Genomic DNA, 5,653 nt, shown 5'->3' on the forward strand with positions numbered 1-5,653 from the left:
AAAGGGGAAAAAATGTTCATATGCTGTTCATTTTCTCTCGCAGGACCAGAAAATGAACTACAAAGGTTTCTTTACCGTTTTAGCGTTGGTCCCTGATCGGTGGCCAGGGAAACGTAGCCCCGCTTTAGTCGCGGAATTCTCGTGAGATGTTCTCCTTGCGTCTCCTGACCGCGTAACGCCGCGACCATCACTCCCAAAGCAACTTTTGCGACATTAATTAGAGTTTGTACATGAACATTAACGACCATGCTTGCCAATTAAACGGCAACAATGCTCTCTGTGGCGCACAAAGCAAGCGAGATGCTGTGAGAGATGGTACAGAGCATTGTGCGGAGGTTTATCCCTGTGCTCTCTGGTGGGAGGTTATCATGAGATGATTCACGGCGAAGGCAATATCGGTCTTTATGCGTTTGCGTGACAGTAACAAGGTTTTCTTGAAAATATCAAGCAACTGTTAAGGAAGTACTGGCTTCAAGTCGCCTGCCGTTACATTGAAACTGACAAAATCAAGTTATTCATAACCGGCTGGTGACATTGTGTCAATCATTTTGAAGCATTATCCATCATCTGTCGAGTTTTTGATAGGTTTGGATTGACCTGCAGTAAGACAACTCTGACTGTCTGCTGCGTTACCAAAGTTACTTGACTTTCAGAATTCTTGTTCAGATATCGTATTCTACACCTATCACCTCCAGATATGGTGCTGTTCAACTTTTGCCAAAGAAAAAGGAAAATACAAATGTTCTCCAATCAATGACACCAGCATCGATGCCCTTCCTTCGATTCGTATGCAGGTATCGCCAGCCTCTGCTTCTCATCATCATCATCATCATCATCATCATCATCATCATCATCATCATCATCATCATCATCATCATCATCATCATCATAATTCATTCATTACGCTGTATGACGAAGACTATGGTTACTTGAAAGAAAACGTGGGCGTATTCAGCAGTGATTTTTCCAAGTTTTTTTCAGAGACAAAAAAAATCACCTAATTAGGCACGGAACTAAACAATGTCCGTTTCGTGATGTGCAAGGAGCATGATTATGAAATTCGCCTGGGGCCGGGTCTGGCCAATTTCTTTTAGTTTAGTAGCGGAATACATAAGCTTTAGGTAATGACATGACAAAAGAACGGCGGGGGTCATTATACCAGAGGCAGATGACAGGATAGAAAAAATGTGACTTTGGTTTGGTTTGTTTAGGTTTAATACCCAAGATGGTAATGTGTGGCTTCGTGGCTTTTGAAGTTTGTTCTTTTGTGTTTGTTCGACTTGAAGTCCTGTGTTCATTCTACAGATGAAACTGTCTGACTTTAAGGTGAATTGTTAACACGAGGTAGACGAGAGTATTGGGGACCATTATTATCGACACAATGGGGAATTGTATTTCTTGGTTTCCTTTTTGATATTGAAACTTGCGATACAAACGTGTCATTATCGAATGGGGACCATGTGTGTTGTAGATTTTATTTTTCTTTGAGAGAACAGACGAAGCCATATCTGCGGCGTTCTATAATTTGTATCGTTACCGAAAGGAGCGTCTACTTTGTTTCAACAGTGGCGTGTGGAATGATTTCACTGACTTCATTGCTATTCTTTCTTCTCTAATTACCAAAGACTATGGCTCAGTTGAGACGTGTAAAGCGGTAAAGGAGCTGAATTCGAGATCATGATACTGGGAAGACAACCAAGTACTCCAGTGGCCATGTTTTATTCATTCAGAAAAGTCATTTGAGAGAATAGAATATGGCGAAGTCCAAATCTGGGCAACTAGGTATGGGTTTATGACAAAGGCCCAAGTCAACCCCACTAAGCAAAAATGTTGATGATCATCATACGTACTTGGAATGTCTTAGATATACTTTGCAGAATAAGATGGACTTGAGACCGTCCAGGAATGAGTCATTTCAAGACCACGCAAATGAGAGATTCTGCCGTATGCAAAAATATACATGTACTGTGGAATATTGAATGAGACGAAAATCGCTAGTCTGCGTCAGGCTAAATATTACCTCTGCCATTTCACATCTACTACATTTAACAGATCCTGTACACTCCTGTATCAACCTGTCACAAATCTTCGAATTATACGGATGCAACCTTGGCGTATTTCGTTAGTCATAATCAAAGGTATCTCCTTAATATCCTGTCTCATAGAATGTACCTTAATTACGGTATTATCCTCAATGGGCGCCAGATTCAAACAGCGGAAGACAGGAACAATGCACGTAATTACTACGGCGCGATATAAGTAAACGCCTCTTTTAGAAGCTTCGGGAACACGACACCAAAAGGGGAAGAATTTCCTTGAAGGAAAATTTTGAAAGGAGATACGTTCCCCGCCTAGTTAGTCCGTTGTGAGATCTATCAATGATGTATTGGTGCTTCTCAAATAAGAAGCAGAAACGTGATTACTTAAGAGTAGGACATTCATTGGTAATAAAGGACGCAGATTATGAGGATACAGATACTTTGAAAAAGAAATTGGATTCTTTATACAAATGGGCAAACTCGGCTGAATGGTTCCCGGAATCGGAAAAGCTTCTATCTTGTGTTGTTTCGGAAATACGGATATTCCTTCAGGTTCTTTGTAGCTGTACTGAATGTTTACTAGTATTTGACAATAGACCCGCTGTAGATGACTATTTGTATTTGAGAGGATTGAGAGATTCAAACTAGTTTTACCCGCCTAACTGGCAATGAAGGTCTGCATCTCCTACAACAACGTTCTCTCCGTGATCTTCTCAGTCCACGCTTCTCCAGACGTCTCGACGCCGCCGGGGCCAATCACCCAGTTATTATGGCTTTGTTTTTTTTTCAACCATTCCAAATTCTTGTCATATATGAGAACTGAGGGAAATCGGCAGAATACGCTAGCCGTCTCCGCCCAAACGGCCCAGGAACTCTCCGCCGCTCCGCGTGCGATATCCCCTTTCGTGATCCTATCAGTTCACGCTACTCAAGACGGCTTGACACCAATCATCCGGTTCACCGTTTCTTTCTTTCTTCTCGCCCCAGACAAAGCTCTGGCTCATAATTCAATTGTTTCACTCATGAATATTAATTAATGAGATTAAGGTTAAGATAAGTGGGGTCCTGTCGATATGAAGGAGGTATTTATGTGACAATTTGATCGGATCGAAGTGAGTTAAGGAGAGGAAAAGTAAAGTAGCGAGTAAAGGGTGGAGATTGGTACAAAATAGGAAAACGGCAATCATTTCTACCATAGGGTTTGTAACATGGACTTTGCTCCTGGTTTGACTCTCTAATATCATTCGTCGTTGCCATTGTGACGAGGTCGAGCAGGTAAGCATGAACTATACCAATGGAACAAGCAGTATACCAATGGGACAAGCAATGGTACCAGTGGGACAAGCAACGTTACCACTAAATGTGACAAGCAGCAACGATACCAAATGGGACAAGCAACGGTAGTAATAAGACAAGCAACGATACAATAGGACAAGCCGGCTCCGCCGTCTCCGTATCCTGTCTGGCGCCTTCTTTCTCAACCGAAGCTTGCCAAGACAATCATTGATGCAGTTCAGTCTCATTGCCACTGGCAGCCAGCCTGCGAGCTAGTCTACGCCATTCATCCACCAACCCCACCCGGACACGCGTCTTAATAGACAGCCATAAAAGAAAACTAACAAGAACTCACAAATTGAATTGGCATTGATTTCCAATGCAGAATCAAACATCATGGTCATTCGAGTGTGGTGAAAATAGTTATTGAAGTACTTGATGACCTAGCCAGATACTTGATTGAAATATCAACGCGCATGACTGATAAGAGTTTGCTGCCAGCTTGTGGCGCTAGCGTGCTTCAGAGGTAAGATGAAGGCCATGGAGAAGGTGTATGGTATAATAGAAGCTACTGGAGAACAGGCATATTGACAGGGCTTGGATATCACAACAAAGTCATGTCTGTGCGATGGTAATTTTAAACCTGCTGTGGTAAGATGAATAGAAAAGAATTAAATCCTCGAGAAAACATGGACTATTTTAGCTTGCAAAGACCCGCATATAACGGAAAGAAAGTATTCCCAAATCGACAATCGCAGCATGAAGAAGGAGGTTTATACATTCTTGTTCCTCGCGCTATCAAGACTGCCTAAGGGGGTGTCTCCTTAACTTTAAAACGATCACGTCAAATTAAGTGAACAAGGGTCGAAGAAGAAAGCAGAACTTCATGAGTTGCCTTAAACGGCTCAAGAAGAATGTTTCACTCACGTTTCTCACTGTTCTTCTAATTACTTATCAACCACTCAAAGGCGCGGTGTCTCCTGAACGTCTCGGGCTACATTCAGAGGTGAGACAAGTGTCACGGTATTGATTCCGAGTCCTTTTACCTCCCTTTGAAACCCTACACGTCTCACACCGGTTATACCATGTAGGCGGTGATAAGTCATTAAGTGGAGAGCTTACCGAAAGACACCCGTTACCATCTTGGACACCTCAGGCAAGTACGGGGAATCAGCATCAGGCAAGCCTACATGTACCCACTCATTTAACCAGAGGAGTACAATTAACCCTCACTACCTAACTCATTAATACGGGCAAATGCTAACATCTTGAAATTAAACTTGGAGACTTGGAAAGTCTCAACACCTACTCATCTTACTCCGCAATTTAAAAGACAACTCAAAGATTTATGATTATTTTATTGCATCCAATCACGAAGTACAAATTGCAAAATTACCACCAAACTGATGTAGCAGCGTAGATTTGTCAAAGTAATGGATGATCTAGTCCTGGGTGTCGCAAATTGCACCTTTTATTTTTCAACGCGAAAAATGTCTTCGACAACGACAGCTATAATTGGTTTTGAATCGTTATTTTGCGGGTACCTTGAGAGTGACTCATTCGTTAGTGCAGTCCTACGCATTATTTCAACCTAAGTTTGCCGTAAAATACTCGATATGCACGTGTACATATGCACATGTATATCCGGCAAAAACCGGTGAAATGAAATGCTTCTCACGCGAAGTTTTAACCAATCACCGCTGAAACCCGTCGTATTTTTCATTTTTATCGTTCAATATTTCAACACTGATGTCACCCATTAACACCTTACAAATCCGTGAAATTGAGATAGTCAAGACAATTTTGGCATTGACCCAACCTTCCATGCATAGATCATTGCAAAGGATGACATCGGATTGGAATCATAAGTTAGCTCAACCCGATAAGTGACTTCGTCTCAAAAGATACGTGTTTTGAGATGTAAAAAAAATTCGTATGGCCAAATAAATTTCTTGACACTGTCTTAAAAAAATGAACAGCCCCCAGTGAGAATTGAACTCACGACCCCTGGTTTACAAGACCAGTGCTCTAACCCCTGAGCTATGGAGGCTCCTTGCCAAGGCACATAATACCAATAGTTTTAACAACCAAACGCAGGATTACGACGATTCCGAGACATAGATCCGATCTTCTTTTTCGAATTGTTTTTTAATTGCGCTATTGCAAAGGTCGTTTACATGCATGATTAATTTCTAGATGTCTTTCTTGCAACTCCGCGGGGTGACATTTTATTGCCAATCCATCACTCCGACAAATTAAAAAGATGAGTATTTGAATAATGACAATTTAAACAATGGAAACACTTCGCCGTGCAATTAGCAGTAGCCATTTTTTAATGA

At 41.6% G+C, this 5,653-nt stretch overlaps 1 non-coding gene across 1 annotated transcript; it reads right to left on the reverse strand.

Annotated features, from left to right (window-relative positions):
• Nucleotides 1–5,291: 5,291 nt before the first annotated feature.
• Nucleotides 5,292–5,364, reverse strand: Trnat-ugu (transfer RNA threonine (anticodon UGU)). The gene has a single exon. It is a non-coding gene; the product is annotated as a tRNA-Thr (tRNA).
• Between the last annotated feature and the right edge of the window lie 289 nt (nt 5,365–5,653).

Source organism: Lineus longissimus, chromosome 9 (genome assembly GCF_910592395.1).
Source record: "Lineus longissimus chromosome 9, tnLinLong1.2, whole genome shotgun sequence".
Taxonomy (NCBI): Eukaryota; Metazoa; Nemertea; class Pilidiophora; order Heteronemertea; family Lineidae; genus Lineus; species Lineus longissimus.